The following is a 20921-nucleotide window of genomic DNA, read 5'->3' as shown; positions in this document are numbered from 1 at the left end:
AAGGATGCTAAAGTAACTGAGAAGATAGAAGATGTGATTGTAAAAAAGTTGGAGAAGAAACCATCAATCAAATCTCAAAGTTTAGAAAAATCAATTGACTCTTCAAATTCAATACCATCTGATTAGAAAAGACAGGTTATAAAAGTGTTTTCAAAACAAAACAAGGTAAATAATTAACGGGTGATGATAAAGTTCATTTTGAAAGGTTTTATGTGTCACACCCCATCTTAAGGAAGAAATGTCGGGGCGCGAACTGATTGTTCACACCTCACATGTACTATCATACAGAATTTAAAGGTGACAATATCTGTTTATTTAAATACAAACATTCAATCAAAGAAAGTTTTCTCAAATGAAAATGTCCAAGATGGTAGTAGAGTTAAGACTCCCATGAATTCAAACATCTAGAATGAAGAAGATTCAAAGAGAGATGAATGTTATCTACCGATATACCCTATATTCTCTAATCATGAACTTTTTGATACTGAGGTTGTAGAATATTACTCAAGAAAATGGTAAAAGACCAATAAAGAAATCCAATTAAATGAAAAATCTTTGAAGATGGAAAAAGTCATGATTGTGAGAGGATGAATATAATATAGAAGCAATGAAAAGATTGATGAATTTCAACGTTTCGTAATCAAATATAGTGATTGAATCAGTTATCAGTAAAACAACAGGGGCTGAACCTCCAAGACCTAGTGAGTGATTTAAGAAGGGAAACTCGATTGCAATCAAAAGGGATATGTGTGGTGTAAAACATGTGATGTTTAATGGGCATCACACTGACTTTTGTCAAGAGAGATTCCCACCTGAACCTTTCACGTTCATCATTGTACCATGTTTGGACAAGATTTTGTTTTTTACAAAAAAAGATATGTTGAGTACTTGAGAAAGGTAAGAAGAAGGATGCTAAAGTAACTGAGAAGATAGAAGATGTGATTGTAAAAAAGTTGGAGAAGAAACCATCAATCAAATCTCAAAGTTTAGAAAAATCAATTGACTCTTCAAATTCAATACCATCTGATTAGAAAAGACAGGTTATAAAAGTGTTTTCAAAACAAAACAAGGTAAATAATTAACGGGTGATGATAAAGTTCATTTTGAAAGGATTTATGTGTCACACCCCATCTTAAGGAAGAAATGTCGGGGCGCGAACTGATTGTTCACACCTCACATGTACTATCATACAGAATTTAAAGGTGACAATATATGTTTATTTAAATAAAAACATTCAATCAAAGAAAGTTTTCTCAAATGAAAATGTCCAAGATGGTAGTAGAGTTAAGACTCCCAAGAATTCAAACATCTAGAATGAAGAAGATTCAAAGAGAGATGAATGTTATCAACCGATATACCCTATATTCTCTAATCATGAACTTTTTGATACTGAGGTTGTAGAATATTACTCAAGAAAATGGTAAAAGACCAACAAAGAAATCCAATTAAATGAAAAATCTTTGAAGATGGAAAAAGTCATGATTGTGAGAGGATGAATATAATATAGAAGCAATGAAAAGATTGATGAATTTCAACGTTTCTTAATCAAATATAGTGATTGAATCAGTTATCAGTAAAACAACAGGGGCTGAACCTCCAAGACTTAGTGAGTGATTTAAGAAGGGAAACTCGATTGCCAATCAAAAGGGATATGTGTGGTGTAAAACATGTGATGTTTAATGGGCATCACACTGACTCTAGTCAAGAGAGATTCCCACCTGAACCTTTCACGTTCATCATTGTACCATGTTTGGACAAGATTTTGTTTTTTACAAAAAAAGATATGTTGAGTACTTGAGAAAGGTAAGAAGAAGGATGCTAAAGTAACTGAGAAGATAGAAGATGTGATTATAAAAAAGTTGGAGAAGAAACCATCAATCAAATCTCAAAGTTTACAAAAATCAATTGACTCTTCAAATTCAATACCATCTGATTAGAAAAGACAGGTTATAAAAGTGTTTTCAAAACAAAACAAGGTAAATAATTAACGGGTGATGATAAAGTTCATTTTGAAAGGTTTTATGTGTCACACCCCATCTTAAGGAAAAAATGTCGGGGCGCGAACTGATTGTTCACACCTCACATGTACTATCATACAGAATTTAAAGGTGACAATATCTGTTTATTTAAATAAAAACATTCAATCAAAGAAAGTTTTCTCAAATGAAAATGTCCAAGATGGTAGTAGAGTTAAGACTCCCATGAATTCAAACATCTAGAATGAAGAAGATTCAAAGAGAGATGAATGTTATCTACCGATATACCCTATATTCTCTAATCATGAACTTTTTGATACTGAGGTTGTAGAATATTACTCAAGAAAATGGTAAAAGACCAACAAAGAAATCCAATTAAATGAAAAATCTTTGAAGATGGAAAAAGTCATGATTGTGAGAGGATGAATATAATATAGAAGCAATGAAAAGATTGATGAATTTCAACGTTTCTTAATCAAATATAGTGATTGAATCAGTTATCAGTAAAACAACAGGGGCTGAACCTCCAAGACCTAGTGAGTGATTTAAGAAGGGAAACTCGATTGCCAATCAAAAGGGATATGTGTGGTGTAAAACATGTGATGTTTAATGGGCATCACACTGACTCTTGTCAAGAGAGATTCCCACCTGAACCTTTCACGTTCATCATTGTACCATGTTTGGACAAGATTTTGTTTTTTACAAAAAAAGATATGTTGAGTACTTGAGAAAGGTAAGAAGAAGGATGCTAAAGTAACTGAGAAGATAGAAGATGTGATTGTAAAAAAGTTGGAGAAGAAACCATCAATCAAATCTCAAAGTTTAGAAAAATCAATTGACTCTTCAAATTCAATACCATCTGATTAGAAAAGACAGGTTATAAAAGTGTTTTCAAAACAAAAAAAGGTAAATAATTAACGGGTGATGATAAAGTTCATTTTGAAAGGTTTTATGTGTCACACCCCATCTTAAGGAAGAAATGTCGGGGCGCGAACTGATTGTTCACACCTCACATGTACTATCATACAGAATTTAAAGGTGACAATATATGTTTATTTAAATAAAAACATTCAATCAAAGAAAGTTTTCTCAAATGAAAATGTCCAAGATGGTAGTAGAGTTAAGACTCCCATGAATTCAAACATCTAGAATGAAGAAGATTCAAAGAGTGATGAATGTTATCTACCGATATACCCTATATTCTCTAATCATGAACTTTATGATACTGAGGTTGTAGAATATTACTCAAGAAAATGGTAAAAGACCAACAAAGAAATCCAATTAAATGAAAAATCTTTGAAGATGGAAAAAGTCATGATTGTGAGAGGATGAATATAATATAGAAGCAATGAAAAGATTGATGAATTTCAACGTTTCTTAATCAAATATAGTGATTGAATCAGTTATCAGTAAAACAACAGGGGCTGAACCTCCAAGACTTAGTGAGTGATTTAAGAAGGGAAACTCGATTGCCAATCAAAAGGGATATGTGTGGTGTAAAACATGTGATGTTTAATGGGCATCACACTGACTCTAGTCAAGAGAGATTCCCACCTGAACCTTTCACGTTCATCATTGTACCATGTTTGGACAAGATTTTGTTTTTTACAAAAAAAGATATGTTGAGTACTTGAGAAAGGTAAGAAGAAGGATGCTAAAGTAACTGAGAAGATAGAAGATGTGATTATAAAAAAGTTGGAGAAGAAACCATCAATCAAATCTCAAAGTTTACAAAAATCAATTGACTCTTCAAATTCAATACCATCTGATTAGAAAAGACAGGTTATAAAAGTGTTTTCAAAACAAAACAAGGTAAATAATTAACGGGTGATGATAAAGTTCATTTTGAAAGGTTTTATGTGTCACACCCCATCTTAAGGAAGAAATGTCGGGGCGCGAACTGATTGTTCACACCTCACATGTACTATCATACAGAATTTAAAGGTGACAATATCTGTTTATTTAAATAAAAACATTCAATCAAAGAAAGTTTTCTCAAATGAAAATGTCCAAGATGGTAGTAGAGTTAAGACTCCCATGAATTCAAACATCTAGAATGAAGAAGATTCAAAGAGAGATGAATGTTATCTACCGATATACCCTATATTCTCTAATCATGAACTTTTTGATACTGAGGTTGTAGAATATTACTCAAGAAAATGGTAAAAGACCAACAAAGAAATCCAATTAAATGATAAATCTTTGAAGATGGAAAAAGTCATGATTGTGAGAGGATGAATATAATATAGAAGCAATGAAAAGATTGATGAATTTCAACGTTTCTTAATCAAATATAGTGATTGAATCAGTTATCAGTAAAACAACAGGGGCTGAACCTCCAAGACCTAGTGAGTGATTTAAGAAGGGAAACTCGATTGCAATCAAAAGGGATATGTGTGGTGTAAAACATGTGATGTTTAATGGGCATCACACTGACTTTTGTCAAGAGAGATTCCCACCTGAACCTTTCACGTTCATCATTGTACCATGTTTGGACAAGATTTTGTTTTTTACAAAAAAAGATATGTTGAGTACTTGAGAAAGGTAAGAAGAAGGATGCTAAAGTAACTGAGAAGATAGAAGATGTGATTGTAAAAAAGTTGGAGAAGAAACCATCAATCAAATCTCAAAGTTTAGAAAAATCAATTGACTCTTCAAATTCAATACCATCTGATTAGAAAAGACAGGTTATAAAAGTGTTTTCAAAACAAAACAAGGTAAATAATTAACGGGTGATGATAAAGTTCATTTTGAAAGGATTTATGTGTCACACCCCATCTTAAGGAAGAAATGTCGGGGCGCGAACTGATTGTTCACACCTCACATGTACTATCATACAGAATTTAAAGGTGACAATATATGTTTATTTAAATAAAAACATTCAATCAAAGAAAGTTTTCTCAAATGAAAATGTCCAAGATGGTAGTAGAGTTAAGACTCCCAAGAATTCAAACATCTAGAATGAAGAAGATTCAAAGAGAGATGAATGTTATCAACCGATATACCCTATATTCTCTAATCATGAACTTTTTGATACTGAGGTTGTAGAATATTACTCAAGAAAATGGTAAAAGACCAACAAAGAAATCCAATTAAATGAAAAATCTTTGAAGATGGAAAAAGTCATGATTGTGAGAGGATGAATATAATATAGAAGCAATGAAAAGATTGATGAATTTCAACGTTTCTTAATCAAATATAGTGATTGAATCAGTTATCAGTAAAACAACAGGGGCTGAACCTCCAAGACTTAGTGAGTGATTTAAGAAGGGAAACTCGATTGCCAATCAAAAGGGATATGTGTGGTGTAAAACATGTGATGTTTAATGGGCATCACACTGACTCTAGTCAAGAGAGATTCCCACCTGAACCTTTCACGTTCATCATTGTACCATGTTTGGACAAGATTTTGTTTTTTACAAAAAAAGATATGTTGAGTACTTGAGAAAGGTAAGAAGAAGGATGCTAAAGTAACTGAGAAGATAGAAGATGTGATTATAAAAAAGTTGGAGAAGAAACCATCAATCAAATCTCAAAGTTTACAAAAATCAATTGACTCTTCAAATTCAATACCATCTGATTAGAAAAGACAGGTTATAAAAGTGTTTTCAAAACAAAACAAGGTAAATAATTAACGGGTGATGATAAAGTTCATTTTGAAAGGTTTTATGTGTCACACCCCATCTTAAGGAAAAAATGTCGGGGCGCGAACTGATTGTTCACACCTCACATGTACTATCATACAGAATTTAAAGGTGACAATATCTGTTTATTTAAATAAAAACATTCAATCAAAGAAAGTTTTCTCAAATGAAAATGTCCAAGATGGTAGTAGAGTTAAGACTCCCAAGAATTCAAACATCTAGAATGAAGAAGATTCAAAGAGAGATGAATGTTATCAACCGATATACCCTATATTCTCTAATCATGAACTTTTTGATACTGAGGTTGTAGAATATTACTCAAGAAAATGGTAAAAGACCAACAAAGAAATCCAATTAAATGAAAAATCTTTGAAGATGGAAAAAGTCATGATTGTGAGAGGATGAATATAATATAGAAGCAATGAAAAGATTGATGAATTTCAACGTTTCTTAATCAAATATAGTGATTGAATCAGTTATCAGTAAAACAACAGGGGCTGAACCTCCAAGACTTAGTGAGTGATTTAAGAAGGGAAACTCGATTGCCAATCAAAAGGGATATGTGTGGTGTAAAACATGTGATGTTTAATGGGCATCACACTGACTCTAGTCAAGAGAGATTCCCACCTGAACCTTTCACGTTCATCATTGTACCATGTTTGGACAAGATTTTGTTTTTTACAAAAAAAGATATGTTGAGTACTTGAGAAAGGTAAGAAGAAGGATGCTAAAGTAACTGAGAAGATAGAAGATGTGATTATAAAAAAGTTGGAGAAGAAACCATCAATCAAATCTCAAAGTTTACAAAAATCAATTGACTCTTCAAATTCAATACCATCTGATTAGAAAAGACAGGTTATAAAAGTGTTTTCAAAACAAAACAAGGTAAATAATTAACGGGTGATGATAAAGTTCATTTTGAAAGGTTTTATGTGTCACACCCCATCTTAAGGAAAAAATGTCGGGGCGCGAACTGATTGTTCACACCTCACATGTACTATCATACAGAATTTAAAGGTGACAATATCTGTTTATTTAAATAAAAACATTCAATCAAAGAAAGTTTTCTCAAATGAAAATGTCCAAGATGGTAGTAGAGTTAAGACTCCCATGAATTCAAACATCTAGAATGAAGAAGATTCAAAGAGAGATGAATGTTATCTACCGATATACCCTATATTCTCTAATCATGAACTTTTTGATACTGAGGTTGTAGAATATTACTCAAGAAAATGGTAAAAGACCAACAAAGAAATCCAATTAAATGAAAAATCTTTGAAGATGGAAAAAGTCATGATTGTGAGAGGATGAATATAATATAGAAGCAATGAAAAGATTGATGAATTTCAACGTTTCTTAATCAAATATAGTGATTGAATCAGTTATCAGTAAAACAACAGGGGCTGAACCTCCAAGACCTAGTGAGTGATTTAAGAAGGGAAACTCGATTGCCAATCAAAAGGGATATGTGTGGTGTAAAACATGTGATGTTTAATGGGCATCACACTGACTCTTGTCAAGAGAGATTCCCACCTGAACCTTTCACGTTCATCATTGTACCATGTTTGGACAAGATTTTGTTTTTTACAAAAAAAGATATGTTGAGTACTTGAGAAAGGTAAGAAGAAGGATGCTAAAGTAACTGAGAAGATAGAAGATGTGATTGTAAAAAAGTTGGAGAAGAAACCATCAATCAAATCTCAAAGTTTAGAAAAATCAATTGACTCTTCAAATTCAATACCATCTGATTAGAAAAGACGGGTTATAAAAGTGTTTTCAAAACAAAAAAAGGTAAATAATTAACGGGTGATGATAAAGTTCATTTTGAAAGGTTTTATGTGTCACACCCCATCTTAAGGAAGAAATGTCGGGGCGCGAACTGATTGTTCACACCTCACATGTACTATCATACAGAATTTAAAGGTGACAATATATGTTTATTTAAATAAAAACATTCAATCAAAGAAAGTTTTCTCAAATGAAAATGTCCAAGATGGTAGTAGAGTTAAGACTCCCATGAATTCAAACATCTAGAATGAAGAAGATTCAAAGAGTGATGAATGTTATCTACCGATATACCCTATATTCTCTAATCATGAACTTTTTGATACTGAGGTTGTAGAATATTACTCAAGAAAATGGTAAAAGACCAACAAAGAAATCCAATTAAATGAAAAATCTTTGAAGATGGAAAAAGTCATGATTGTGAGAGGATGAATATAATATAGAAGCAATGAAAAGATTGATGAATTTCAACGTTTCTTAATCAAATATAGTGATTGAATCAGTTATCAGTAAAACAACAGGGGCTGAACCTCCAAGACTTAGTGAGTGATTTAAGAAGGGAAACTCGATTGCCAATCAAAAGGGATATGTGTGGTGTAAAACATGTGATGTTTAATGGGCATCACACTGACTCTAGTCAAGAGAGATTCCCACCTGAACCTTTCACGTTCATCATTGTACCATGTTTGGACAAGATTTTGTTTTTTACAAAAAAAGATATGTTGAGTACTTGAGAAAGGTAAGAAGAAGGATGCTAAAGTAACTGAGAAGATAGAAGATGTGATTATAAAAAAGTTGGAGAAGAAACCATCAATCAAATCTCAAAGTTTACAAAAATCAATTGACTCTTCAAATTCAATACCATCTGATTAGAAAAGACAGGTTATAAAAGTGTTTTCAAAACAAAACAAGGTAAATAATTAACGGGTGATGATAAAGTTCATTTTGAAAGGTTTTATGTTTCACACCCCATCTTAAGGAAGAAATGTCGGGGCGCGAACTGATTGTTCACACCTCACATGTACTATCATACAGAATTTAAAGGTGACAATATCTGTTTATTTAAATAAAAACATTCAATCAAAGAAAGTTTTCTCAAATGAAAATGTACAAGATGGTAGTAGAGTTAAGACTCCCCTGAATTCAAACATCTAGAATGAAGAAGATTCAAAGAGAGATGAATGTTATCTACCGATATACCCTATATTCTCAAATCATGAACTTTTTGATACTGAGGTTGTAGAATATTACTCAAGAAAATGGTAAAAGACCAATAAAGAAATAAAATTAAATGAAAAATCTTTGAAGATGGAATAAGTCATGATTGTGAGAGGATGAATATAACATAGAAGCAATGAAAAGATTGATGAATTTCAACGTTTCTTAATCAAATATAATGATTGAATCAGTTATCAGTAAAACGACAGGGGCTGAACCTCCAAGACCTAGTGAGTGATTTAAGAAGTGAAACTCGATTGCCAATCAAAAGGGATAAGTGTGGTGTAAAACATGTGATGTTTAATGGGCATCACACTGACTCTTGTCAAGAGAGATTCTCTCCTGAACCTTTCATGTTCTTCATTGTACCATGTTTGGGCAAGATTTTGTTTTGTACAAACAAAGAAATGTTGAGTACTTGAGAAAGGTAAGAAGAAGGATGCTAAAGTAACTGAGAAGATAGAAGATGTGATTGTAAAAAAGTTGGAGAAGAAACCATCAATCAAATCTCAAAGTTTAGAAAAATCAATTGACTCTTCAAATTCAATACCATCTGATTAGAAAAGACAGGTTATAAAAGTGTTTTCAAAACAAAACAAGGTAAATAATTAACGGGTGATGATAAAGTTCATTTTGAAAGGTTTTATGTGTCACACCCCATCTTAAGGAAGAAATGTCGGGGCGCGAACTGATTGTTCACACCTCACATGTACTATCATACAGAATTTAAAGGTGACAATATCTGTTTATTTAAATACAAACATTCAATCAAAGAAAGTTTTCTCAAATGAAAATGTCCAAGATGGTAGTAGAGTTAAGACTCCCATGAATTCAAACATCTAGAATGAAGAAGATTCACAGAGAGATGAATGTTATCTACCGATATACCCTATATTCTCTAATCATGAACTTTTTGATACTGAGGTTGTAGAATATTACTCAAGAAAATGGTAAAAGACCAATAAAGAAATCCAATTAAATGAAAAATCTTTGAAGATGGAAAAAGTCATGATTGTGAGAGGATGAATATAATATAGAAGCAATGAAAAGATTGATGAATTTCAACGTTTCTTAATCAAATATAATGATTGAATCAGTTATCAGTAAAACGACAGGGGCTGAACCTCCAAGACCTAGTGAGTGATTTAAGAAGTGAAACTCGATTGCCAATCAAAAGGGATAAGTGTGGTGTAAAACATGTGATGTTTACTGGGCATCACACTGACTCTTGTCAAGAGAGATTCTCTCCTGAACCTTTCATGTTCTTCATTGTACCATGTTTGGGCAAGATTTTGTTTTGTACAAACAAAGATATGTTGAGTACTTGAGAAAGGTAAGAAGAAGGATGCTAAAGTAACTGAGAAGATAGAAGATGTGATTGTAAAAAAGTTGGAGAAGAAACCATCAATCAAATCTCAAAGTTTAGAAAAATCAATTGACTCTTCAAATTCAATACCATCTGATTAGAAAAGACAGGTTATAAAAGTGTTTTCAAAACAAAACAAGGTAAATAATTAACGGGTGATGATAAAGTTCATTTTGAAAGGTTTTATGTGTCACACCCCATCTTAAGGAAGAAATGTCGGGGCGCGAACTGATTGTTCACACCTCACATGTACTATCATACAGAATTTAAAGGTGACAATATCTGTTTATTTAAATACAAACATTCAATCAAAGAAAGTTTTCTCAAATGAAAATGTCCAAGATGGTAGTAGAGTTAAGACTCCCATGAATTCAAACATCTAGAATGAAGAAGATTCAAAGAGAGATGAATGTTATCTACCGATATACCCTATATTCTCAAATCATGAACTTTTTGATACTGAGGTTGTAGAATATTACTCAAGAAAATGGTAAAAGACCAATAAAGAAATCCAATTAAATGAAAAATCTTTGAAGATGGAAAAAGTCATGATTGTGAGAGGATGAATATAATATAGAAGCAATGAAAAGATTGATGAATTTCAACGTTTCTTAATCAAATATAATGATTGAATCAGTTATCAGTAAAACGACAGGGGCTGAACCTCCAAGACCTAGTGAGTGATTTAAGAAGTGAAACTCGATTGCCAATCAAAAGGGATAAGTGTGGTACATGTGATGTTTAATGGGCATCACACTGACTCTTGTCAAGAGAGATTCTCTCCTGAACCTTTCATGCTCTTCATTGTACCATGTTTGGGCAAGATTTTGTTTTGTACAAACAAAGATATGTTGAGTACTTGAGAAAGGTAAGAAGAAGGATGCTAAAGTAACTGAGAAGATAGAAGATGTGATTGTAAAAAAGTTGGAGAAGAAACCATCAATCAAATCTCAAAGTTTAGAAAAATCAATTGACTCTTCAAATTCAATACCATCTTATTAGAAAAGACAGGTTATAAAAGTGTTTTCAAAACAAAACAAGGTAAATAATTAACGGGTGATAATAAAGTTCATTTTGAAAGGTTTTATGTGTCACACCCCATCTTAAGGAAGAAATGTCGGGGCGCGAACTGATTGTTCACACCTCACATGTACTATCATACAGAATTTAAAGGTGACAATATCTGTTTATTTAAATAAAAACATTCAATCAAAGAAAGTTTTCTCAAATGAAAATGTCCAAGATGGTAGTAGAGTTAAGACTCCCATGAATTCAAACATCTAGAATGAAGAAGATTCAAAGAGAGATGAATGTTATCTACCGATATACCCTATATTCTCAAATCATGAACTTTTTGATACTGAGGTTGTAGAATATTACTCAAGAAAATGGTAAAAGACCAATAAAGAAATCCAATTAAATGAAAAATCTTTGAAGATGTAAAAAGTCATGATTGTGAGAGGATGAATATAATATAGAAGCAATGAAAAGTTTGATGAATTTCCACGTTTCTTAATCAAATATAATGATTGAATCAGTTATCAGTAAAACGACAGGGGCTGAACCTCCAAGACCTAGTGAGTGATTTAAGAAGTGAAACTCGATTGCCAATCAAAAGGGATAAGTGTGGTGTAAAACATGTGATGTTTAATGGGCATCACACTGACCCTTGTCAAGAGAGATTCTCTCCTGAACCTTTCATGCTCTTCATTGTACCATGTTTGGGCAAGATTTTGTTTTGTACAAACAAAGACATGTTGAGTACTTGAGAAAGGTAAGAAGAAGGATGCTAAAGTAACTGAGAAGATAGAAGATGTGATTGTAAAAAAGTTGGAGAAGAAACCATCAATCAAATCTCAAAGTTTAGAAAAATCAATTGACTCTTCAAATTCAATACCATCTGATTAGAAAAAACAGGTTATAAAATTGTTTTCAAAACAAAACAAGGTAAATAATTAACGGGTGATAATAAAGTTCATTTTGAAAGGTTTTATGTGTCACACCCCATCTTAAGGAAGAAATGTCGGGGCGCGAACTGATTGTTCACACCTCACATGTACTATCATACAGAATTTAAAGGTGACAATATCTGTTTATTTAAATAAAAACATTCAATCAAAGAAAGTTTTCTCAAATGAAAATGTCCAAGATGGTAGTAGAGTTAAGACTCCCATGAATTCAAACATCTAGAATGAAGAAGATTCAAAGAGAGATGAATGTTATCTACCGATATACCCTATATTCTCAAATCATGAACTTTTTGATACTGAGGTTGTAGAATATTACTCAAGAAAATGGTAAAAGACCAATAAAGAAATCCAATTAAATGAAAAATCTTTGAAGATGGAAAAAGTCATGATTGTGAGAGGATGAATATAATATAGAAGCAATGAAAAGATTGATGAATTTCAACGTTTCTTAATCAAATATAATGATTGAATCAGTTATCAGTAAAACGACAGGGGCTGAACCTCCAAGACCTAGTGAGTGATTTAAGAAGTGAAACTCGATTGCCAATCAAAAGGGATAAGTGTGGTGTAAAACATGTGATGTTTACTGGGCATCACACTGACTCTTGTCAAGAGAGATTCTCTCCTGAACCTTTCATGTTCTTCATTGTACCATGTTTGGGCAAGATTTTGTTTTGTACAAACAAAGATATGTTGAGTACTTGAGAAAGGTAAGAAGAAGGATGCTAAAGTAACTGAGAAGACAGAAGATGTGATTGTAAAAAATTTGGAGAAGAAACCATCAATCAAATCTCAAAGTTTAGAAAAATCAATTGACTCTTCAAATTCAATACCATCTGATTAGAAAAGACAGGTTATAAAAGTGTTTTCAAAACAAAACAAGGTAAATAATTAACGGGTGATGATAAAGTTCATTTTGAAAGGTTTTATGTGTCACACCCCATCTTAAGGAAGAAATGTCGGGGCGCGAACTGATTGTTCACACCTCACATGTACTATCATACAGAATTTAAAGGTGACAATATCTGTTTATTTAAATAAAAACATTCAATCAAAGAAAGTTTTCTCAAATGAAAATGTCCAAGATGGTAGTAGAGTTAAGACTCCCATGAATTCAAACATCTAGAATGAAGAAGATTCAAAGAGAGATGAATGTTATCTACCGATATACCCTATATTCTCTAATCATGAACTTTTTGATACTGAGGTTGTAGAATATTACTCAAGAAAATGGTAAAAGACCAATAAAGAAATCCAATTAAATGAAAAATCTTTGAAGATGGAAAAAGTCATGATTGTGAGAGGATGAATATAATATAGAAGCAATGAAAAGATTGATGAATTTCAACGTTTCTTAATCAAATATAATGATTGAATCAGTTATCAGTAAAACGACAGGGGCTGAACCTCCAAGACCTAGTGAGTGATTTAAGAAGTGAAACTCGATTGCCAATCAAAAGGGATAAGTGTGGTGTAAAACATGTGATGTTTAATGGGCATCACACTGACTCTTGTCAAGAGAGATTCTCTCCTGAACCTTTCATGTTCTTCATTGTACCATGTTTGGGCAAGATTTTGTTTTGTACAAACAAAGATATGTTGAGTACTTGAGAAAGGTAAGAAGAAGGATGCTAAAGTAACTGAGAAGATAGAAGATGTGATTGTAAAAAAGTTGGAGTAGAAACCATCAATCAAATCTCAAAGTTTAGAAAAATCAATTGACTCTTCAAATTCAATACCATCTGATTAGAAAAGACAGGTTATAAAAATGTTTTCAAAAACAAAACAAGGTAAATAATTAACGGGTGATGATAAAGTTCATTTTGAAAGGATTTATGTGTCACACCCCATCTTAAGGAAGAAATGTCGGGGCGCGAACTGATTGTTCACACCTCACATGTACTATCATACAGAATTTAAAGGTGACAATATCTGTTTGTTTAAATAAAAACATTCAATCAAAGAAAGTTTTCTCAAATGAAAATGTCCAAGATGGTATTAGAGTTAAGACTCCCATGAATTCAAACATCTAGAATGAAGAAGATTCAAAGAGAGATGAATGTTATGTACCGATATACCAAATATTCTCAAATCATGAACTTTTTGATACTGAGGTTGTAGAATATTACTCAAGAAAATGGTAAAAGACCAATAAAGAAATCCAATTAAATGAAAAATCTTTGAAGATGTAAAAAGTCATGATTGTGAGAGGATGAATATAATATAGAAGCAATGAAAAGTTTGATGAATTTCCACGTTTCTTAATCAAATATAATGATTGAATCAGTTATCAGTAAAACGACAGGGGCTGAACCTCCAAGACCTAGTGAGTGATTTAAGAAGTGAAACTCGATTGCCAATCAAAAGGGATAAGTGTGGTGTAAAACATGTGATGTTTAATGGGCATCACACTGACCCTTGTCAAGAGAGATTCTCTCCTGAACCTTTCATGCTCTTCATTGTACCATGTTTGGGCAAGATTTTGTTTTGTACAAACAAAGACATGTTGAGTACTTGAGAAAGGTAAGAAGAAGGATGCTAAAGTAACTGAGAAGATAGAAGATGTGATTGTAAAAAAGTTGGAGAAGAAACCATCAATCAAATCTCAAAGTTTAGAAAAATCAATTGACTCTTCAAATTCAATACCATCTGATTAGAAAAGACAGGTTATAAAAGTGTTTTCAAAACAAAACAAGGTAAATAATTAACGGGTGATGATAAAGTTCATTTTGAAAGGTTTTATGTGTCACACCCCATCTTAAGGAAGAAATGTCGGGGCGCGAACTGATTGTTCACCCCTCACATGTACTATCATACAGAATTTAAAGGTGACAATATCTGTTTATTTAAATACAAACATTCAATCAAAGAAAGTTTTCTCAAATGAAAATGTCCAAGATGGTAGTAGAGTTAAGACTCCCATGAATTCAAACATCTAGAGTGAAGAAGATTCTAAGAGAGATGAATGTTATCTACCGATATACCCTATATTCTCAAATCATGAACTTTTTGATACTGAGGTTGTAGAATATTACTCAAGAAAATGGTAAAAGACCAATAAAGAAATCCAATTAAATGAAAAATCTTTGAAGATGGAAAAAGTCATGATTGTGAGAGGATGAATATAATATAGAAGCAATGAAAAGATTGATGAATTTCAACGTTTCTTAATCAAATATAATGATTGAATCAGTTATCAGTAAAACGACAGGGGCTGAACCTCCAAGACCTAGTGAGTGATTTAAGAAGTGAAACTCGATTGCCAATCAAAAGGGATAAGTGTGGTGTAAAACATGTGATGTTTAATGGGCATCACACTGACTCTTGTCAAGAGAGATTCCCACCTGAACCTTTCACGTTCATCATTGTACCATGTTTGGGCAAGATTTTGTTTTTTACAAAAAAGATATGTTGAGTACTTGAGAAAGGTAAGAAGAAGGATGCTAAAGTAACTGAGAAGATAGAAGATGTGATTGTAAAAAAGTTGGAGAAGAAACCATCAATCAAATCTCAAAGTTTAGAAAAATCAATTGACTCTTCAAATTCAATACCATCTGATTAGAAAAGACAGGTTATAAAAGTGTTTTCTAAAGAAAACAAGGTAAATAATTAACGGGTGATGATAAAGTTCATTTTGAAAGGTTTTATGTGTCACACCCCATCTTAAGGAAGAAATGTCGGGGCGCGAACTGATTGTTCACACCTCACATGTACTATCATACAGAGTTTAAAGGTGACAATATCTGTTTATTTAAATACAAACATTCAAACAAAGAAAGTTTTCTCAAATGAAAATGTCCAAGATGGTAGTAGAGTTAAGACTCCCATGAATTCAAACATCTAGAATGAAGAAGATTCAAAGAGAGATGAATGTTATCTACCGATATACCCTATATTCTCAAATCATGAACTTTTTGATACTGAGGTTGTAGAATATTACTCAAGAAAATGGTAAAAGACCAATAAAGAAATCCAATTAAATGAAAAATCTTTGAAGATGGAAAAAGTCATGATTGTGAGAGGATGAATATAATATAGAAGCAATGAAAAGATTGATGAATTTCAACGCTTCTTAATCAAATATAGTGATTGAATCAGTTATCAGTAAAACAAAAGGGGCTGAACCTCCAAGACCTAGTGAGTGATTTAAGAAGGGAAACTCGATTGCCAATCAAAAGGGATAAGTGTGGTGTAAAACATGTGATGTTTAATGGGCATCACACTGACTCTTGTCAAGAGAGATTCCCACCTGAACCTTTCACGTTCATCATTGTACCATGTTTGGGCAAGATTTTGTTTTTTACAAAAAAGATATGTTGAGTACTTGAGAAAGGTAAGAAGAAGGATGCTAAAGTAACTGAGAAGATAGAAGATGTGATTGTAAAAAAGTTGGAGAAGAAACCATCAATCAAATCTCAAAGTTTAGAAAAATCAATTGACTCTTCAAATTCAATACCATCTGATTAGAAAAGACAGGTTATAAAAGTGTTTTCTAAAGAAAACAAGGTAAATAATTAACGGGTGATGATAAAGTTCATTTTGAAAGGTTTTATGTGTCACACCCCATCTTAAGGAAAAAATGTCGGGGCAAGAACTGATTGTTCACACCTCACATGTACTATCATACAGAATTTAAAGGTGACAATATCTGTTTATTTAAATAAAAACATTCAATCAAAGAAAGTTTTATCAAATGAAAATGTCCAAGATGGTAGTAGAGTTAAGACTCCCATGAATTTAAACATCTAGAATGAAGAAGATTCAAAGAGAGATGAATGTTATATACCGATATACCCTATATTCTCTAATCATGAACTTTTTGATAATGAGGTTGTAGAATATTACTCAAGAAAATGGTAAAGACCAATAAAGAAATCCAATTAAATTAAAAATCTTTGAATATGGAAAAAGTTATGATTGTGAGAGGATGAATATATAGAAGCAATGAAAAATTGATGAATTTCAACGTTTCTTAATCAAATATAATGATTGAATCAGTTATTAGTAAAACAACAGGGGCTGAACCTCCAAGACCTAGTGAGTGATTTAAGAAGGGAAACTCGATTGCCAACCAAAAGGGATAAGTGTGGTGTAAAACATGTGATGTTTAATGGGCATCACACTGACTCTTGTCAAGAGAGATTCTCTCCTGAACCTTTCATGTTCTTCATTGTACCATGTTTGGGCAAGATTTTGTTTTGTACAAACAAAGATATGTTGAGTACTTGAGAAAGGTAAGAAGAAGGATGCTAAAGTAACTGAGAAGATAGAAGATGTGATTGTAAAAAAGTTGGAGAAGAAACCATCAATCAAATCTCAAAGTTTAGAAAAATCAATTGACTCTTCAAATTCAATACCATCTGATTAGAAAAGAGAGGTTATAAAAGTGTTTTCAAAACAAAACAAGGTAAATAATTAACGGGTGATGATAAAGTTCATTTTGAAAGGCTTTATGTGTCACACCCCATCTTAAGGAAAAAATGTCGGGGCGCGAACTGATTGTTCACACCTCACATGTACTATGATACAGAATTTAAAGGTGACAATATCTGTTTATTTAAATAAAAATATTCAATCAAAGAAAGTTTTCTCAAATGAAAATGTCCAAGATGGTAGTAGAGTTAAGACTCCCATGAATTCAAACATCTAGAATGAAGAAGATTCCAAGAGAGATGAATGTTATCTACCGATATACCCTATATTCTCTAATCATGAACTTTTTGATACTGAGGTTGTAGAATATTACCCAAGAAAATGGTAAAAGACCAATAAAGAAATCCAATTAAATGAAAAATCTTTGAAGATGGAAAAAGTCATGATTGTGAGAGGATGAATATAATATAGAAGCAATGAAAAGATTGATGAATTTCAACGTTTCTTAATCAAATATAATGATTGAATCAGTTATCAGTAAAACGACAGGGGCTGAACCTCCAAGACCTAGTGAGTGATCTAAGATGTGAAACTCGATTGCCAATCAAAAGGGATAAGTGTGGTGTAAAACATGTGATGTTTAATGGGCATCACACTGACTCTTGTCAAGAGAGATTCTCTCCTGAACCTTTCATGTTCTTCATTGTACCATGTTTGGGCAAGATTTTGTTTTGTACAAACAAAGATATGTTGAGTACTTGAGAAAGGTAAGAAGAAGGATGCTAAAGTAACTGAGAAGATAGAAGATGTGATTGTAAAAAAGTTGGAGAAGAAACCATCAATCAAATCTCAAAGTTTAGAAAAATCAATTGACTCTTCAAATTCAATACCATCTGATTAGAAAAGACAGGTTATAAAAGTGTTTTCTAAAGAAAACAAGGTAAATAATTAACGGGTGATGATAAAGTTCATTTTGAAAGGTTTTATGTGTCACACCCCATCTTAAGGAAAAAATGTCGGGGCAAGAACTGATTGTTCACACCTCACATGTACTATCATACAGAATTTAAAGGTGACAATATCTGTTTATTTAAATAAAAACATTCAATCAAAGAAAGTTTTCTCAAATGAAAATGTCCAAGATGGTAGTAGAGTTAAGACTCCCATGAATTCAAACATCTAGAATGAAGAAGATTCAAAGAGAGATGAATGTTATATACCGATATACCCTATATTCTATAATCATGAACTTTTTGATAATGAGGTTGTAGAATATTACTCAAGAAAATGGTAAAGACCAATAAAGAAATCCAATTAAATTAAAAATCATTGAAGATGGAAAAAGTCATGATTGTGAGAGGATGAATATAATATAGATGCAATGAAAAGATTGATGAATTTCAACGATTCTTAATCAAATATAGTGATTGAATCAGTTATCAGTAAAACAACAGGGGCTAAACCTCCAAGACCTAGTGAGTTATTTAAGAAGGGAAACTCGATTGCCAATCAAAAGGGATAAGTGTGGTGTAAAACATGTGATGTTTAATGGCATCACACTGACTCTTGTCAAGAGAGATTCCCACCTGAACCTTTCACGTTCATCATTGTACCATGTTTGGGCAAGATTTTGTTTTTTACAAAAAAAGATATGTTGAGTACTTGAGAAAGGTAAGAAGAAGGATGCTAAAGTAACTGAGAAGATAGAAGATGTGATTGTAAAAAAGTTGGAGAAGAAACCATCAATCAAATCTCAAAGTTTAGAAAAATCAATTGACTCTTCAAATTCAATACCATCAGATTAGAAAAGACAGGTTATAAAAGTGTTTTCTAAGGTAAATAATTAACGGGTGATGATAAAGTTCATTTTGAAAGGTTTTATGTGTCACACCCCATCTTAAGGAATAAAAGTCGGGGCGCGAACTGATTGTTCACACCTCACATGTACTATCTTACAGAATTTAAAGGTGACAATATCTGTTTATTTAAATATAAACATTCAATCAAAGAAAGTTTTCTCAAATGAAAATGTCCAAGATGGTAGTAGAGTTAAGACTCCCATGAATTCAAACATCTAGAATGAAGAAGATTCAAAGAGAGATGAATGTTATGTACCGATATACCATATATTCTCAAATCATGAACTTTTTGATACTGAGGTTGTAGAATATTACTCATGAAAATGGTAAAAGACCAATAAAGAAATCCAATTAAATGAAAAATCTTTGAAGATGGAAAAAGTCATGATTGTGAGAGGATGAATATAATATAGATGCAATGAAAAGATTGATGAATTTCAACGTTTCTTAATCAAATATAGTGATTGAATCAGTTATCAGTAAAACAACAGGGGCTGAACCTCCAAGACCTAGTGAGTGATTTAAGAAGGGGAAACTCGATTGCCAATCAAAAGGGATAAGTGTGGTATAAAACATGTGATGTTTAATGGGCATCACACTGACTCTTGTCAAGAGAGATTCCCACCTGATCCTTTCACGTTCATCATTGTACCATGTTTGGGCAAGATTTTGTTTTTTACAAAAAAAGATATGTTGAGTACTTGAGAAAGGTAAGAAGAAGGATGCTAAAGTAACTGAGAAGATAGAAGATGTGATTGTAAAAAAGTTGGAGAAGAAACCATCAATCAAATCTCAAAGTTTAGAAAAATCAATTGACTCTTCAAATTCAATACCATCTGATTAGAAAAGACAGGTTATAAAAGTGTTTTCTAAAGAAAACAAGGTAAATAATTAACGGGTGATGATAAAGTTCATTTTGAAAGGTTTTATGTGTCACACCCCATCTTAAGGAATAAAAGTCGGGGCGCGAACTGATTGTTCACACCTCACATGTACTATCTTACAGAATTTAAAGGTGACAATATCTGTTTATTTAAATAAAAACATTCAATCAAAGAAAGTTTTCTCAAATGAAAATGTCCAAGATGGTATTAGAGTTAAGACTCCCATGAATTCAAACATCTAGAATGAAGAAGATTCAAAGAGAGATGAATGTTATGTACCGATATACCAAATATTCTCAAATCATGAACTTTTTGATACTGAGGTTGTAGAATATTACTCAAGAAAATGGTAAAAGACCAATAAAGAAATCCAATTAAATGAAAAATCTTTGAAGATGGAAAAAGTCATGATTGTGAGAGGATGAATATAATATAGAAGCAATGAAAAGATTGATGAATTTCAACGTTTCTTAATCAAATATAATGATTGAATCAGTTATCAGTAAAACGACAGGGGCTGAACCTCCAAGACCTAGTGAGTGATTTAAGAAGTGAAACTCGATTGCCAATCAAAAGGGATAAGTGTGGTGTAAAACATGTGATGTTTACAGGGCATCACACTGACTCTTGTCAAGAGAGATTCTCTCCTGAACCTTTCATGTTCTTCATTGTACCATGTTTGGGCAAGATTTTGTTTTGTACAAACAAAGATATGTTGAGTACTTGAGAAAGGTAAGAAGAAGGATGCTAAAGTAACTGAGAAGATAGAAGATGTGATTGTAAAAAAGTTGGAGAAGAAACCATCAATCAAATCTCAAAGTTTAGAAAAATCAATTGACTCTTCAA

The sequence above is a fragment of the Bidens hawaiensis genome, unplaced genomic scaffold, assembly GCF_021521415.1.
Source record: "Bidens hawaiensis isolate Kalapana, Puna unplaced genomic scaffold, B.hawaiensis_p1.1 tig00011859_1, whole genome shotgun sequence".
NCBI lineage: Eukaryota > Viridiplantae > Streptophyta > Magnoliopsida > Asterales > Asteraceae > Bidens > Bidens hawaiensis.
The sequence above is the reverse complement of the archived record's forward strand: the minus strand, read 5'-3'. Positions refer to the sequence as shown.